This window comes from Sorex fumeus, unplaced genomic scaffold, assembly GCF_029834395.1.
Source record: "Sorex fumeus unplaced genomic scaffold, SorFum_2.1 ptg000003l, whole genome shotgun sequence".
Classification (NCBI taxonomy): domain Eukaryota; kingdom Metazoa; phylum Chordata; class Mammalia; order Eulipotyphla; family Soricidae; genus Sorex; species Sorex fumeus.
The window spans coordinates 16,698,099-16,717,201 of record NW_026606060.1 but is presented as its reverse complement, the minus strand read 5'-3'; positions in this window follow the sequence as shown (position 1 = coordinate 16,717,201).

Genomic DNA, 19,103 nt, shown 5'->3' with positions numbered 1-19,103 from the left:
CTTTGCTGTGTGGGCAAGATACTTTCAGTTGCTTGCCAGGCTCTCTGAGAGGGGCGGAGGAATCGAACCTGGCTTGGCGGGGCTGGCTGCGTACAAGACAAATACCCTACTGCTGTGCTATCGCTCAATAATCACTTTTAAATGCTATTTCCAGTGCTGGAGAGATAGTACAGGAGGTAAGGCAGTTGCTTTGCATATGGTCAGCCTGAGTTGATCCTTATCACTCTATATGGTCCCTGGAGCCTGCCAGAAGTGATTCCTGAATGAAGAGTCAAAAATAAGTCACAGTCAATGTAGCCCCAAACCAAGACAAAAAAAATCAAAATTTAATAGCAAAGTTGGATTAAATTTATGTTATGTTAGATTTGTTTATGTTAGGTTTATTTATGTTAGATTTATTTATGTTAGATCATTGTTATCAAAGCTGTAGAAGTTGAAGGAAAAAATGTTAGTATTCATTAACATATTAATTATAGCATAGCAGGGCTATCAAAGAAAATTATTGTCTCGTTGCTTAAATGTTACTAGACCCTGAAGATCATTCTTTTCCAGTGCAGGGAACCAAAGCTGTGCATAGATATCAAATTGCTAGGTATCAGAAAGTAGACTTGAACTCAGATCTGCAATTCATTATCTCCATGGCAACTCCTAGAAGTCATTTCCGGAATGTGCAAGACATTCAGGAAGCTTTACTGCAGCTGCAACAAATACCTCTTTCCTCCACTGCAATGATTTGCTGTGAGTTCTACCTAATAACTTCTTCCTCTTCCTAGAAACAGTTATATTTTAAATCACAGGAAGAAAATAACACAATTAATTTTTGTGTTGCTATAGTCAGGGATGTATGGTGGAAATCAGATTCTATAACAGAAATAATCCCACATGTGTCATCTGAAGTTTCCTATTAATATTTTACAGAAATTTAGCAAATCCAAGACGGGGGGGCAGTAAATGGACATGGGAGGTCAGGGAGTGTTAATGCACTTTTTTAAACAAATATTAGTGTGAGATGAACACAATTTCTTATCATAATACAAATAAAAACCTTTATCTGCTGATATGAACATTGTATTGGTAAAAATATGCCTTTGTTTTAATGATGTGCAAAGATGAAAAAGTCTCTATTCCTGGTGCTATTGAGCATGTAATTTTATAAACTCCACTGTCTTCACATGAGCCAGATACTAAGAAGGGAATTGATTTTCAGGGTAGAGAGGCTTTTGAGTTAATCTTTCTGTATACAAATATATTAAGCACGGTCCGTTTGGAGTTGTAATTCATTCTTGTGTCCCTGAAGTCATGGATTTAGTTCTGATGGAGCTAGTTATTTATGGCTTTTTGTGAATTGTTACTTAAAACCAATCCCAAGTTACACAGGTCGAAATACTACTTTAAGCCAAACCTGGGAATAGGTTTAGTAAGAGTTGCTGTTTGCATTTTAACATGGTATGGTGACTTTTTAAGGGATGCAAGTGTGTTGAATTATTTCATCTTTCCAAGGCAGCGCAGCAAGGATGCTCTGACTCCTTGTTACCTATTCAGTGTATCTCAATGCTTAGCACTTAATATAACATCTTCTGCACTTTATGTCATGTGGGACTTCTTAAGAGTCCTATGTAGCAGTGTCAGTTTTCAGAAATTTGCCTTGTAGCATCTATGGGGAAAGGAAGTCTTTCCCTTACTGACTTACATCCTTAAATCTGACTCTTGTTGCTGTTTTCTGCTGGGCTGCACATCAATTTTTACCTTATTTAGAATTCTGTTCTTCCATAAAGCTTCTGGACAATTTCCGCTGGAATGAGGGTTACTCCTTCTGCACAGGTACAAGAAAAACAGTCCATTTTCCCTGTTACCTGCTGGTTGTTTATCTATAACTTCATTTATATGTGTTGACTTAACTACAGTCTAAATAATACACACCCTCAAGTATAATGAGAAGATCTTTCAAAAGTCTACAACCAGCCCCTCACTGTGCTATCACAGTTCCATTTGTTGCATGTTCATATGTCATACATAACATTACTTTAATCAAGTTATATTTTTTTAGCTATTAAGAATAAAATAAGTGAATTTTATGTTTGTCTTGATTTATCATTTCTGTCTTATTTATATGCATGCGAATGTGTGGGTTTGGAGCTCTGGATTTCTGTTTGCTAATATTCTTTTTGTTTAAAAATCACTTTGCTAGCACTTGAAGTGCAAAGGTACTGTCAAAAATGCTGTCACTTTTTATTTTACCTGAAAAAAATCTTATTTTTTATTTTAAAAGGTATTTTCACTGGGAACAGAATTCTGTATGAATAGCTTTTCTTCTGCCTATATTTTAAAGGTGCTACACCATTGTCTTTGGCTTACATGAATACTCCTGAGAATGCTGATATTCTTTTTCCTCTTTATAAAAGGTGTCTTCTATATTCTAGTTGCTTTCAAGACTTTCACTTTATTCATTGCTTTCATTAATTTGAATCTGATAATAATGGTGACTTTTTCCTTCTAATTTGCATTTTTGGCATTTCTGTTTTTCCTTATGTGATACTTATCTTACTTGGCATTCCCTTAGCATTTTGGATTTCTTCTTTCCTTCCTTCCTTCCTTCCTTCCTTCCTTCCTTCCTTCCTTCCTTCCTTCCTCTGTCTTTCTTGTTTTCTTTTCTCTTTCTTTCTTAAATTTGGAAATTTGAAGCCATCAACTCTTAAGATATTTGAACAGTTCTTTCATCTTCCTTATCTCTGCTGGAATTCTGTGTTTCTTTATGCATGATAATTTACCTTCTCCAACAGAACCTTTAGCACATTAATCATGATTATCTTTATTTCCTTGTTCAGATATTTTGAAACCTGGATCAAACTTCAGTCCTGTTGGGAAATAGATTTTTCTCTTACAGTACATTGCTTCACTTTATGTTGTCTTGTGCTTCTGATATGGCTCGATGTTGTTGTGGTTCTTATTTTGTGTTTTGGGATCACATTGGCAGTAACACTCTGAGCTTACTTCAGACTCCATGCTCAGAGAACATTCCTGATCAGCTTAGGGGATCATATGATATATGGGGAATCAAATACTGGTCAGCTGTGTACAAAGTGCTCTGCCCACCATACAGTCTCTCTGATTTCTATATGGCTCATTTTATTTTCTTGGAGAATATCATATTAATATTTTAAGAAATGAAAAGTCTCCTATATTTGCATAATTTTATGTTTAATGAGGAGATTTAGGGCTTCACATTATGAATAAGACATCTAGAAGTATTTTCTGCTTTTATCCACCACTAGAAGTTCTCAGGGCCTACTCCTATCTCTGCTTAGGGAAGAAAAAAGGCATTTTACATTTTTAAAGCATGTGTATGGAATCAACATAGAACAAAGACTGGGGCTGAAGCAATAGCACAGCAGGTAAGGCATTTGCCTTGCACGCAGCCAACATGGCCGACACAGGTTCGATTCCCAGCATCCCATATGGTCCCCCGAGGACCGCCAGGAGCAATTCCTGAGTGCATGAGCCAGGAGTAACACCCCCCCCCCCCCAGCCTCACCAGGTGTGACCCAAAAAGCAAAAAAAAAAAAGAACAAAGACATTGTTAAACAAAGACATCTGCAAATCAGGTGCAAGGAATATGAATAAAAACTCCCTTTGGCTTAAGCAGTATCTGTCTTTGGGATCTCTTCTATTCTGAGAAACTGGGAAACAAGTCTCAAGCTGAATCTGTTTGCTTTTCATTTGAAGCATTAGAGGGCCAGCCTTCCTCAACACCCCCAGTAAGGAAACCTCAGGGTATTTTCACTCCATCATTCATTATAATCCCCACCATTTAAGCTGCAACTTGGGAGCCATTATGTACTTTGGGGAACTATATTAGCAATAGCAGACCACTGGGGAACCATGTAGTATGCAGAGGCTGTAAATTACAAAATACCCTCTGGAGGGAAAACAGGAATAGAGCGTGGATAGTGCTTCCTTTTCTGCACTGGAGCTTATACATAAGGGAATTGAACAACATACTCCTCATAACAAAGGAGCTTCATAAATACAAAGGAGTCTTTTTATTGTTTAAAACAAGGCACTTCAGAAATCTTTTGTTCTGCTTTCACCTAAGCTTATTGTTATAATGAACACACATTCCCTTGGTTATCCTAATAGCTGTTGAACAAGATTAGTAGCAAGACCTTCCCCTTCTTTTCTAGGTAAGAGACAAGACAAGTAAGCTTTACTTGCTGTATCTTACAATCAGAATAAGTGATCCTTGAAAGTTTTTGGTGATATTTGTTAAAAATTAATTTCAGGAGGATGGGAAGAGTGATAATGTAGCTTGTAAGGCACTTACAAGCAGGCACAGAAGCAGGTGTAAGACCTGAGCACAGCTGGTCACAGTCACGGTCACGGTCCTCCCGTTGTTCATCAATTTGCTTGAGCGGGCCCAGTAACGTCTGGATATGGCCCAAACTTACCCAGCCCAAATTCGTTTTGCAAGAAGTAGCAGAGAGATATAGTATTGGGGTCAAGGCACTTTCTGCATGCTTTGGACCCTTGTTCCATGCACAGAGCTGTGAATAACCCCTTGGTAAGTAATGCTTGGTATGACCCAACCCTCTAAAAAGTAAAGAAATTAATATTAAATTTATTTGGCAAAGAGGAGAGAGTAGATAACTAATTGACATGAAATCATTTGAGATTTGTTATGAATATTTCAGGTGTAAAGATGTTTGCTAGTTTTGTTGCTGGCCAGAGACAGCCAAATCAATGTTTTCTGTATAGGGAGATGGCTTGTTTTTCTTCAGGTTTTGATTATAAATAAAGCTGATGTTAAATTGTAGAGCATAAATACAGGAGAGATAGTCCAGATCAAGGTGCATACCTGAAATACACTGCTACACTACATGTCTAGATGCTCTTAACATTTGATCTTCCCACCAGAAATGAATGAGAGCATCCTTTACTATCCTTACTTATCAGCATTTATTTTGGTTGTAATTTTGGAATCAAGCCACTCTAGGAGATGGGTAGGGGTGAGGGTAGGAAAAGCTAACAGGGGCTTCTTAGCTTTCAAACTGGTGATTGTTTCTTAAAGCTAGCAGAGTTTTAACTAAAGATCATTACTGGATTCTCTGGTAAACTTTCTCTCTGGTCTTCTATGCATCCCATGCAAGATTCAGTATTGCCTTATCACTGACCTCAAGTTTTTTTTTTGGAGGGGGGATTTGAGGGAGATGCCCGTGATGTTGATGGTTCCCACAGGTGATTTATGTGAAACGAACACAAGAAAAATGGTCTCTTTCTTCCCATCCGCCTCTGCCACCCTTGACGTAGGGTTACTGGGTTCTTGTCTTGTCTCACAGAAAGGAATTTCAGGAGTATAGTAGCAGTGAAATTACACAGTTTTATTTTGGAGATTTTGAAGGGAAGGAGGGAGAGAAAGAGGGAGAGAGTGGCGAGTAACCTGCTCAAAAGAGACCCCAGGCTTCTCCAAGGGTGGAGAGAGCCCCTACACATATCCGAGCATTAGACAGGAAAACATGAAAGTACACATCTCAAGAGGGGAGATGCTGGCAACACATGTACTCAGGCAGCATATGCAGTGCTTCCTTTATTCAAGGTGGTCTTTATATAGGGTTTCTCCCAACCTGCCGGTACTGGCACATGGGGCTTCTACCTAGGTTGCTAGGGAGGTTACCAAGGGAATTGGGAGTGGTGATGGTCTTCTTTGAAATTCCTTTCCTGACTTTTGTTTCTGCAGGAGCCTCTGTTGGAGGGGATTGGTCAGGTGTCAAAGGAATAGCTCTGTAGTTTCTTGTCAATCTCTCTCTGATCCTTAATTGGTCTCTATTTCTTCTGCTGTCATCCCTTTAGGCATACAGGCTCTGCATAATCTCTTACAGACTGTTGACCTGGTGCCAGTTAGTTCTCCATGAGGTAAGGGCTATTGCTTCCCAGGAGACTTACTGCCATTGCCTTGGAAAGGGGCTTTCCCTATCTACCTGTCTACATCACCCAAAAGTAATCAAAGTTCCCATTCATAGACCACATGAGGTCAGGGATTGAACTCAAGCATTCAAAGCACACACACGAGCTTTTTAACATGTCTCCCCAGCCCCGTAATTCAAATTTTGATTTTTTTTTTCTGTTGTGGTTTACCTAGTGTCCTCAAATTGCCTCCATATTCCATGATTTTCTAATTTTCTTTCTGTCATCAATTCTAATTAAATTTCATTGTGCCCTGAAAACATATTTTGTATAATTACCAATTTTTGAAAATTACTACAGTACACTATACAGAATAGGATATGGTATATCTTGGTGAAAGTTATTTTGGGTAAGTTTGATAGCAGGTATCTAGGTGGTATTGGGTAGATTGTTCCATAAATTTTAATTTATAAATAATGATTGATTTATGAGGATTTCATGACAATAATATGCATATTAAACTTATGCTTATTTGATACAATTAACAATTAACAGTTATGTGTCACAATAAAGATACATTATGAAAAATAGGTGATTCATTAGTAGCCCAACATCATACAGTATAGCTATAAAAGTCTAGATGGTACCACCTACTCTACAGTCATGCAATATGATATAATCTCTTGGGACTGCCATGGTATATTCAATCCATCTTTGACTGACATGTTCGGTGGACACATGACTATGATGAGTGTACATGTCTCATTTTTCCCCTCCAGCTTTTGCTTATATTTGTGTATTTTTTTATTGGGTTGACATTCTCTTCTTTAAAAAATAATCATTCATCATTGTTTATTGCAATTTTTATATAACTTATTCTGAGGTCTGCTTTGTCTAAAATTAATAATGATTCAACTGTTTATATTAATGTTAACATACCATTGCATCACCCTTTATTTTTATCTATATGATTATATTTAAAGTATCTTTTCTATATAGGGCTGGAGCGATAGCACAGCGGGTAGGGCGTTCGCCTTACACGCGGCCAACATGGCCGACCCGAGTTCGATTCCTCCGCCCCTCTCAGAGAGCCTTGCAAGCTACCGAGAGTATTCGATATGCCAGACACAGTAACAACAAAGTCTCCAATGGAGACGTTACTGGGCCCGCTCGAGCAAATCGACGATCAACGGGAGGGCCTTTACCTTTACCTTTTCTATATATACATATATATTATATATACAGACATATATATACATATATATTTATGTATGTATGTATGTATTAAGTATGGCACTTTCTAAAATCTCATGGGCTAGGATGAAGGAAACATTACTGGTGCCTGCTCGAGGAAATCAATGATCAACAGGATGATCGTGATCATGTGTATCAGGTAGTAGAATTCAAAGTTGGCAAGCTTTAAGTTGAATTTTTATGTTAATCTTATTAGGAGTTGGAATTGCTCTAAGTTTGCTCCATGTTCCTTTAAATTTGGGGTTCCATAGACTTCAAATATGCTAGAGTACGTGTTTGTCCTTTTTGTTGACATAAGAGATAGTATAGTGAGTAGGGCACTTCCTTTACACATGGATGACTCAGATTCAATTCTTGGCTCCCCATAAGGTTCTGCAAGCACTTCCAGGATTGATTTCCGAGAGAAAAAGTAGGAATAAGACCTGAGCAGTCTGGATGTGACTTAAAAAACAAAAAAAAAAAATTTGAATAAAAAAATAATTAAAAAATTTATCCCCTCTTATTTTCATTATTGTTTTCATAAATGAGGCTTAAAAAATGCTTGGTAGTAGTGCTCAAATTTCCTAGTTGTGGTACATGCTGGGGGGGGGGTTACACATGTGTTTGTGGTGCTAACATAAAACTGCAATGCTCTTGATGAATCACATACTTTCTGAACCCACAAACATGCTTGCTGGGGGTTTCTCTCTTGACTGTAGTGCTCATATATCATTAGCTGTGCTACTCACACAAACCTGGTTGGGTTACACCAAGGCTCACACACTCGATCCAAGTGGAGTGTTCACAGATTGTTCTGTTGCAATATTGGGGGCCTCAAATAGCAGAACAGACAAGACCATAGTTAGCACAAACTCAGGCTTGCATATTTACAAGGCAGATGCTTTTACCAATGAGTCATTCCCTAAACCCTGTCTAAAAACTCCTTAAATAGAACCTACACCTTACACTGCTCTTTTAAGCATAGTCTATTGCTATTACACTAAATTTCTTTTATGTGTGAACTATTTTAGGAGTGGGTAGAGTTTCTAAAACTTAAGCCTAAAGCTCAGTGATTAAATAAATATGTTCATGATATTTGGTCTTCACAAGTGTATTTTAGTTTCTTGTTTTTTTTTAGGTAGACAGGAGAGCTATATACCTTTGTTCATAGATAAATGTTTCCCCCCCTAGCAGAATGATTCAAAGGTAAAGTCTTCCAAGCTGGAAATAAAGTTTTATTTTGAAATTATTAGTTTTACCTTTCTACTTAAAGATCTTTGTGAGAATTCTTTTTGACTCTTGAGATCCTGTCAGGGTGCCTAATAGTGAAGACCATGAAAGTGAGGTATGTAAGACAATAGACTTCACAATTTTTCCTCTTCACATTTACCTTCCAGCGTCTTACTAAAATTACCATTCTGTGTTTATACCACTATATATCTTCACTTGTTTATACTTAATCTAAATATTATTCACTGACTTTGAAACTCCTCTAAATATTCATGTTTCAATTATTGCTATGAGGTAGAAGAAACATTGTGGAGAATGGCATGAAGTGAAAAAGAGGAAGATGTCATGAAATTGCTCTAAAGGTTCTAGCATTTGTCTTGCATGTGAAGACTTCACATTCCATCTCTGGCACTGATGGACCCTTGAGTACTGTCAGTGAAGCCCTGGTGGCTTCTAAGTACCACCAGGGTGGTCTTGATGACCCTCAGCATAACTGGGTCTTATTTTCATTACATTGCTGGGTTCAAGCACCAAGCAGGGGGTTGTTCTGGTTTACCAAGTGATGTCAGTGAACCCCACAGGTGACTTATATGAGGTGGGGAGAAGAGAGACAGTCACTTTCTCCTGATGTGCCTATACCACCCCAGGACTCTCTGGGAAGTCTAGGACTGATAAAGTCTGCAATGAGCCCCTAATATGCATAGGCCTGAGCCCTACCAACCCCACCACATGGTTATCAAGCCACACCTGGCCCTCTAGTTATGGGAGTTGATCCCACAACTCGATTTCTTGGGAAGCCATGGAGTCAGGTTGGAGCAAGGATTTACTCTTTGCAGGAAAGGAGAAGTCATTTCCAGGCCTTATCCAGGTTTTTGAAGTTCTTGTCTTGCCTCGCAGAAAAGAATTTCAGGAGTAGATGAGCAGTAAAAGAAAACAGATTTTATTTAAAAATTTTTGAAGTTGAGGAGGGGGAGAAAGTGGGAGAGAGTGGAAAGTAACATACTCAAAAAAGAGCTTAGGCTTCTTGAAAGGAGGAGAATCCTTGAATGGTCTTTAAGACTGGCATTTATATGTATATTCTCAGGGTTGCCTGGGTCTGTAGTTTTCTGCTGGAGGTGGTGTTTGACCTGGAACAGATATTGCCACAAAGGAACAGTTGAAGTTTCCAGTAAATCTCCTTAAAATCTTTGATTGCAGTTCCTGTCTCTGCTAAAGTCTGTCACCTCTTTAGGAGTCCAGCCTTCTCTGGGTCTGTTACTGATGCCAGGTGTAGCCGCAATTTCTGTTTGCAAAGTTGGCTTTTGCAACTTCAAGGCTCTTTATATTATTTCCTAGGAAATTCATTGCTAGTGCCTTGAGAGGGGGCCTTCCCTATCTACCTGCCTGTCTATCTCATAAGTAATAACAGGAGGGGACCCGACTTAGGCTCTTTGAGAATTGCTTGGAAGGGTCCCCCTCAAAAACTGAAAAAAAACAAAATCTTATTAGGCTGAATAAAGGAATGATCTGAGAGGAGAACTAAACTCACAAATCAGCAGTCTTGAATCTGTGTATATGCGGATGAAAAGAGTTTGAGAAAGCTGTTCAAGGCAGATACTGGAGCATGCCCAGATGCAGAATCCTGACCCAAACCACGCCCCTTCCTCCTATAAAAATAAAACAGAGAAGTCAGAGGTATAATAGAGATACAACCTTTGCATGTGGCTTATTCTAGTCAATTTCCGTCATCACATGATTTCCCCCCAGCAATGCAGGGTACAACCCTGGAGGTATCTGATTATTAGTCAGTGTGACACTGGATGCCCCTGAACACTTCCTGATACAGGTGAAGTAGCTCAGTAGCAGCTGGTCTTTGTTCATTCCTCATTTCCAAATTCTTGAATATTTTCAAGAATGAAAATATTGAATAATAAAGATGCTCAAAGAGTTGGAAAATAGAAAAGTTGATTGGAAAGTAGAAGAGAAGAGAAAAGCAGCTCCCCAAATTGGAAGGAACTTAGTATAGAACTAAGTTATCTATGGCTCTTTTTTGTGAGAATTTTATAGAAAAACTTGTCTTTGTGTTACAGAGAATATAGGGAATCTACAGAGTGGTTGGGCTGCTTTGTCTTGCTGGTCACTTGTCTCAGGTGTTGCTCATTATCTTAGTTTCCTTGTGAGTCTAACTCTAGGGCAAGATTTTATGATGAACAATTATTAATGCCCTGTTTATCAGAAAAAGCCTAGAAATTTACAGGGAGCCTAAAAGGTAGGACAAATCAGCCAAAAGCAAAACTACTCACAGCAGCTGGCAAGGGTAAACTGAGGCTTCCTTTTTATTCCTGCAGTGGTTTGAGTAGTCTTTAGCAATAAAAGACACAAACAGCCTTTCATGCTCAGAATCTAGCTCTGAGCTATGGCCCTGCTGGCTGAGTCATTGGGAGGGGCTTCTGGGTCTACTGAGCACTATTTTGGATACCCCTAAAAATTCCAAATATGTATTAATCCACATACTCTCTATCTGCATAAAGAGATGTTAATGGTACTTATGATATAGGAACAGGCATGTGACCCCATACATATACATGATTTTAGCAACACTCATACCATGCTTCATGTATCTCATAACTTATGCATATTCTTCCCCCTTAATTAACTTCAATTTAGGAGCCCTTACTCCAAATCCTGTCAGACATGACTTTTCCTTGAGTGCCCCCACACTCGCTTGATAGTACTCTGTCACTTTAATAAACCTCCTCACAACTTCTAACTTTCTATCTTGAACTTGGTTCTTTCTGGCCTGAAAGACAAGCACCCGCCATTCAAGTTAAAGCCACCCTCACTTCTCTTTCAAGATTCCTAAGAGTTAAATCTTACTGAAGCCCTGATTTCATCCAGTTCTGAGACTGAACATGGCAGGGGGTAGTCAATTCTATCCATTTAAAAAATTAAGTGAGATTAGATGTAGTTTACTGATCACTTTATAGGACTGTCAGGAGAGTTTCCATTATGAAGCAAGAACTCAACTGAGATCTGTCTTAACAATGAGGACTCCTTAAGTCAGGTATCCATGCAGCCTAGTTTGACTTTTGTTCTCTGATTATATCAAGTAAACCATTGAACTTTGAGGTTACTTTTTCAAAAAAATTTCCCTTTACATACTGGAGACAAAACTGGAAAAGACCAATTCCTATTGTGAAAATCACTTGATCACTTGACATCCTGTTACTCATCGATTTGCTTGAGTGGGTGCCAATAACGTCTCCATTCATCCCTGTCATGTGCCAATGTAGCCCTATGGCGTCTGCTTGTTCTAGGAACACGAAGAGCCTCAAACCAATCATTCAGGGTCTTGATGAAGAAGTCTGACCATCTTGTAGGTGGGAGGCCAGCCGATCTTTTGACATCCCATGGAATCCAGTCGGTAACAGCTCTAGTCCAGCAATCGTCTCCAAATTTCATTACATGTCCAGCCCTTCTGATTTTTGACGCCTTGGCAAATGAGACAGCATCCCTGATTATTGACCGTCGACGGAGGTCAGAACTCCAGATTCTTTCTCTCATTTGAGTGAAGCGTGATACTCCAAGCATAATTCTTTCGATTCCTCTTTGGGAGACCAGAATAGCATTCTCATCCTATTTTTGTAGGGCCCAGGTCTCTGAGGCATATGTTAATGCAGGAAGAACAGTGGAATCAAAGAGATGTGTATTGAGTTTGAATGCCCTGATTGGCTAGGGCTTCGATGACTACTTCTGTCTCAACAGAATCAAAGGCCTTCTTTAAATCAATGAACATTATACAGAGCAGCATCTTGAACTCCTGAGAAACCTCAATGAGCTCGGTTATCGTGTGGATATGGTCCATCGTGCTGAATCCTTTTCAGAACCTGGCTTACTCACATGGTTGTCCTTCATCTAGTATTCTGCTAATCCTATTAATCCTGTTATGAAAATAAGAAAAATATCTTTTGAATGTCTAATTCCTTCTAAAAACCACATTTTAATTTTTTAAATCTCTTTTGTCTTATTCATGGGGCTGGGGCGATAGCACAGCGGTAGGGCGTTTGCCTTGCACGCAGCCAACATTGCCGACCAGAGTTCGATTCCTCTGCCCCTCTCGGAGAGCCCGGCAAGCTACCGAGAGTATCTCGCCCACACGGCAGGGCCTGGCAAGCTACCCATGGCACATTCGATGTGCCAAACACAGTAACAACAAAGTCTCACAATGGAGACGTTACTGGGTCCGCTCGAGAAAATCGATGAACAATAGGAGGGCAGTGGCAGTGGCTTCCTTTTGTCTTATTCAATACACCAAATATAGTAACAAGTTTCACAATGGAGATGTTACTGGTGCCCGCTTGCACAATATCGATGAACAATGGAAGGACAGTGCTAGAGGACAGTGTTACAGTGTTTTGTCCAAACACCAAACTTTTAAAAAGAGTGGCTGTACACTTTTATTTTCCTAAATGAAGCCCAGACCAGTCTTAGAGAAAAATGATCTTAGCCTTTGGGCCTGTGAGGTCATTTGCTTAAAGGAAGCAAACAAACGAAAAGCTTGCAAGACTTGAAAAGTGGAATTCAAGGCATAAAATATACATTATACCATAAAAAAATTACCAAACCCTACTTCATGTAGCAATCACTATACAACTAAATATACAATGGGAGTAGACAATGAATTAAGTAATAATTGACTAATATGAAATATATCATGTATCATAATTACAGTGGCCAAACATACAGCAATGTATAGTTACTCTGTAGTCACTGTCACTGTCCTCCCATTGTTCATCGATTTGCTTGAGCGGGCACCAGTAACAAATTGTGAGACTTGTTGTTACTGCTTTTGGCATATTGAATACATCACAGAGAGTTGCTGTGTGGGCGAGATACTCCCGGTAGCTTGCGGGGCTCTCCGAGAGGGGCAGAAGGAATCGAACCCAGGTCGGCCATATTAGCTGCTGTGCTATTGCTCCACTTTGTATTAAGTAACAAGATGATTCTCTGTAGTAACAGGAGGTCACTCTTTAGTAACATAGAATGCCTTTAGCAGGTGTATTATGAGCAATTTTGTAAGCCACAATGTTTAAATAAAGTAAAAAAAATCCAATTCTGATGGCTGAACAATTTAAAAAAAATAAAAAGCACTATTAGGAACTCTAAAAATATTTTTTTTCTGGAGATAGCTCAACATGTTTCATGAGGTTAAAATATGTATAACAGGTAAAACTTCAAACTTTACAGACTTACGATTTTTTGGTCAGTGTTATAGTATTCAAGTTTATTATAAGTAGACTACATTTTAATGACCAACGAAATAAAGCATAGCATATTGGAAATCCTAGAATATTTTTTTAAATATTATATACCTCAAGGTATTCCCAAAAGTGAATGTATGGAAGTCTAGAAAACATATGAAAAAAGTGTTCATCATCACTTAGGAAATAGAAACAAAACAACAATGAGATATCACCTCACAACTTTGAGAATGTCACAGATCAAAGACCAGGAACAACTAGTTTGGCAGAGATGTAGGAGAAAGGAATCCTCATTTACTGTGGTAGGAATGTCATTTGGTTCACCTTCTATAGAAAACATCTTGGAGATACCTCAGAAAATTAAGAAGAGAACTCTATTATGCCCCATTCATTTTAGTTCTTGGCATCTGTCTTTACATATGAATTTGGAAAAAAAAAATCGTCAAATTAACAGGCCCCATGATAATTAAAATTTCTTTCATTAAAAGGAAAAGTAAGATAGTTGCTTAAATGATAATCCAGAGGAAAAGCCACAGTATTTTAAACAATTGTAGGAATCTTAAGTACAGCAGCCACAGAAGCCTCAAATAATAGTGGACAAGAGACACATAAAACAGTTGGCACTGAGCTGAAAAGATGCCATTGGACCCAGAAAGAAGAATCTTTAAACTTTGATATATTTCCTTTTATATTCTTTTAATTTTATTTTATTTTCCTTTTGTATCACATTATATACTTTTAATTGTCATCACTACATTTTTGGTACTGGAGTGAACATCAGAGTATGATCTCACTTTCTCCTCTCTGGTGGTCCTACAGTAAGAATTCTATCCCTATCTGTAGACTCTCTTGAAAATTATGTACTTCATGTGCACTACAGTCCATTCTCTATGTATCAAGGAGTAAATCTGGTGACCTCCACTTGGCCAGCATTGCCATTATGGTGGAAGACAAGAGAGAGGCAGAGCTGTATCAGATAAACTCCAGATTGCACTTCAGCTAGCTGAAAATACAGCCAACCTCAAGGAGACAAAGGTCAGCTCACTCTCAAAGACTACATAATGGCAAGAATAAGATAAGTGGAATTAATGACATTCTAGTTTCCCTACTAGGGATGATGCAACTTGGGGGCAAGCATCTCAGGGTCACTGTTTCAAGGGTGTTCTCATGGGAGAGTCAGGAGAACTTGTTGTTCCATGAATGCTTCTCAGACTCTCTTTCCCACATCCTGTCTGTTCCATGATTCTCAAATTTAGTGATCTCTCCCTCTAAACTGAGGAAAGTTCCATACAAACCTGATGGAATTCCCATTTTTGAGGTTACTTAAATTCACTGTTCTTCCTCAAGATGCCATTTATATTTTTAATGTAAATAAATATATATCATAATTATACTTTTAAGATTGCTTGATACTAGAGGCTTATATAGCATAATTTATGTATTAACTGTCTTGTTATTGAAAACAGATATGTCAGTTGTAATATTTATTTTCAGAATTAGGAACTAGGTTGTTTTGTGTTGTGTGGAAGTTTTCATTAAATAAATCCCTATGAAAATGAAGTATTTCTCTTGATTTAGATTAAAGACTCAGTATCCAATATGAGAAAATGGTTCTAAAAATTCATAATGGTATCAAAATATCCATTTTATATTGGCCATCCCTATTGCCTTTAGCATGGGCCACTATAACAAAATGCTATTAGACTGTATGACAAATAGCAGAAATTGATTTCTCACATTTCTATAGACTACCAGTCCATGCAGGATTAGGGGCTGCTGAGAGCAGAATTCGGGGCCTCTCTCTATAGAAGAAGCCTATTGCCTTCACACTGTACAACAGTTTCCTGACATCATGATCTTCTCTCCAAATGTGCTTGGGGAATACAGGAGGAAGAGGTAGAGAGGGCGAAGGGAGAAACAAGAAGGGAGGAGAAGGGAGAGAAAGAAAGAGCGAGAGAGAAAGAAGGGGTAAAGAGGAACATGTATGCCTTTTGGAGTTTCTTATTGGAAGAGCATTAATTCTACAGAGTGCACTGTAAGCAAAGGAAAATTTGACCTCTATTCATCTTAGGAATTCTGCAGGGTTGCTAACACAATAACAGGTTAATGAGAAAAACAGTCTATTATTGGGCACAGTGCACCTCCTGGGAAAAATCTAAACCCCAAATGACTCAAAATGATGGTTTAGAAGTCCAGCTTATATAGCATCTTCAACAAGCAACGATAAATTTTTAGAGAGATGACAGGGGAAAGAAAAGTAATTTTAGTCTTCCAAGGCTGGCAAATTGTGGAAAGATAAATATATTGGAGTAAAATAACGTAGTTAAAGTTTATTTACAGATCCTTACTGTGGCATCTCTTGACCGATAAGACTCAGTTCCCAGTAAGAGTACAATTTATATCCAACATTTAGGCTGACAAAAGTTAACCCCTTTTGCCTGAGTACTTTCTTAATCGCTCCAGCCTCAAATACTGTTTAAAGGTATATGGGGTGACATATTCTGATTTCTTTAAGCTATTTTCATGACTTTGTTTCTAAATGGGATCACATTGGAATTGAGAGGATCAATATATAAACTTGGGGCGGACATAATTCAGTGGGTACCCTCCTTTACACGTTGTGTTTCATTACTTTTTTTTTTACCCTTTGGGTCACACCTGGCGATGCAGAGGGGTTACTCCTAGCTCATGCTACTCAGGAATTACTCCTGGCGGTGCTCAGGGGACCATATGGGATGCTGTGAATCAAACCTGGGTCGACTGCATGCAAGGCAAACACTCTACCTCCTGTGCTATCACTCCAGCCCATGTGTTTCATTACTTTTTAGCTAATTTATGCACATGTATTATTGCTTTAACTTGCATTTGTTCAAATGCTTATTTTTTCCACAATTCCATGTTTTCCATTTATAATTTATCTGAGTTTTGAATTTGTATCCTTTCCCATTTACCTATTGATCCATTTTCACTTTTCTGTAAATTTGGGGGATATGTCTAGTTATGTTTCGGGCTTACTCCTGGCTCTCTGTCAGGGATTACAACTGGTGGGGATTATGGGACCATATGAAATGCTGGGGGTTAGTTTTGGGTGGGTCTTTTGCAAGTCAAGCCACTTACATATTGTGCTACCTCTCCAGTCTTGCATATTTTCAACCTTAAAATGAGTTTTTTTTAATGTATGCACTGTTTGATTTGATCCAAATTTTCTTTTTTCTTTTTTTTTGGCATACATACACACACTGTCATAGCTGGGTGCCACTTTCAGTTGGTGTGATGGGGCCACTCCCGGCAACCCTCCACACTCTGGAGGCTCAGCTTTTAAGTATTGCATGCTGTTATGCTCTCCAGGCCTTTAAATTAAATGGAAAACTCCAGGGTTTTTCCTTAAACTATTTGTTTTTATTCATTTGTATTGTCATTTGGTTATTTCAGTTCATGTTAGAAAATTTTATGTTCTATACTTCAATGATACATGTATTTCGAGACTTAAAATTAATTTTAGGACTCAGTGATGCTCTGATACTCCTTTCTTACCATCTTTTATTTTTCTAAGTAAATTTGTCTTCATTTATAATTTGAAACTCAAAAAAGTATCTAGTATATTTTATTATGAACCTGGAATTTTTGTAGATGAGGGAATCAACGAATAATGAACAAAAGTTCCTACTTTCCTGGAGGCTGCATTGTAGAATGGTATAAAGATGTGGGGCAGGGGAGGAAGCTCTCAAACTAATAAATAACAGAATAACAGTAGGATATGTTCTGCCTTAATAGATCCTACCTTTTCATCAGTCAGGGGCATTATAATGTCAGTGCACATAACATTTTTATCTGTCAGAATCATTGCAATATAAACACATATAACACTGAAAATTGCCAGTTTATTGAGTTCCCATCATACCTCTAAAAAGCATAAATGACAAAATACATTAAAATTATATGTCAAACCAAATTTGAGAAGTGCTGTGTGAAAGAAACAAAGAGAGATAGTCATCTGAGAGTTTTGAAGTGCTGGTTTATTTTCTTTACGTGACACTAGAAAAAGTGGATTTTAACCTTGGATTCATGTATGAGTAAATGACGGAGGAGTGTAGGACTATTCAGAGAGGCCGTATCACAGGCAGAGTCAAGTCTGAAAAAGAGGAAACAGCGGGAAAAAAAGCCACATTGAAACCAGAGAGTAATTTGAATTGGCTGTAGAATATAGTAAGTCAAGCAGAACTGTGAGAAATTGAGTTAGTGGCCAAATATGGAGAAGTTATAACTTCAGGCTAAAATCATTAGCTTGAATCTATTGAAATTTGAAAATCTTTGAAGGTTCATTTAGAAGAAGAGAAGTAGCTTTATCACAATTTATTCATAGAAACAATTTAGTGGGTGAGATGATAATATAGATTTTATCTTAGCTTCACTGGTTGTGCTTTAGCTACGTGTTGATTCCTAACCCTTGCTGTCACTGATTCTGGCACAAACCAAATACTATCCAATGAGCCCTGTGATAGGTGGGCTCTCATTTCATTCATTTCTATATTTCCAGATGACTCCAGCAACATATACTGCCTTGTTTTGTCTGTTTAGCACAGAACAGTTTTAATTTCCATGAAAAATATGATGACCACAATCTTATAAACATAATGAATTTAGTAACATTGAGGAGGCAAACCACTTCAGAAAATGCCTGGAACTTTACACGTACTCCATGATCTCTACTCTCACAAATTTGTTTCAGAGGTAACTTAAAGCTTTTTCTTTGACTTTCATAATAAATATAAGTCCTGGAGACATTTAATTTCATTGTTTGTGGTATTTTTTAAAAAGCCTAAAGATAGAGAAGTTGAAAGCTTATTAGTACTTCGAGTACACGTGTACTCTTAATATTTTATTTATCTACATATAACTATCAATTGACATATTGTGGGCTGGAGCGATAGCACAGCAGGTAGGGCATTTGCCTTGCATGCAGGCAACATGGTCGACCCGAGTTCGATTCCTCTGCCCCTCTTGGAGAGCCCAGCAAGCTACCGAGAGTGTATTGCCTGCACAGCAAAGCCTGGCAAGCTACCCGTGATGTATTCGATATGCCAAACACAGAAACAACAAAGTTTCACAATGAAGATGTTACTGGGCCCGCTCGAGAAAACCAATGACCAATGGGAGGGCAGTGACAGTGACAGTGACATATTGTTTATTTATTATTTTCTTTTTAACCTAATTATTTAAACATGAAGTATAGATGCCGTGTTATAACTACCTTAAATATGTCACCATGAATATCTGAATTAAATTATCTTGGGTTCAGAAAGATAACTTATACTGGTAGAGTAAGTGAGGTCCTGAGTTTAATGCCCAAGACTACATTGCGTCCTGAGGAATACAGCGTGAATTCCTTTAGGTTCTCAAGCACCACCTGGTCAAGCACTGCCCCCAAACCAGGAATTGAACCATCAGGTTGCAGTGACTGCACTTGGGAACTGTAAATGCAGTTTAAAATATATGTGATTT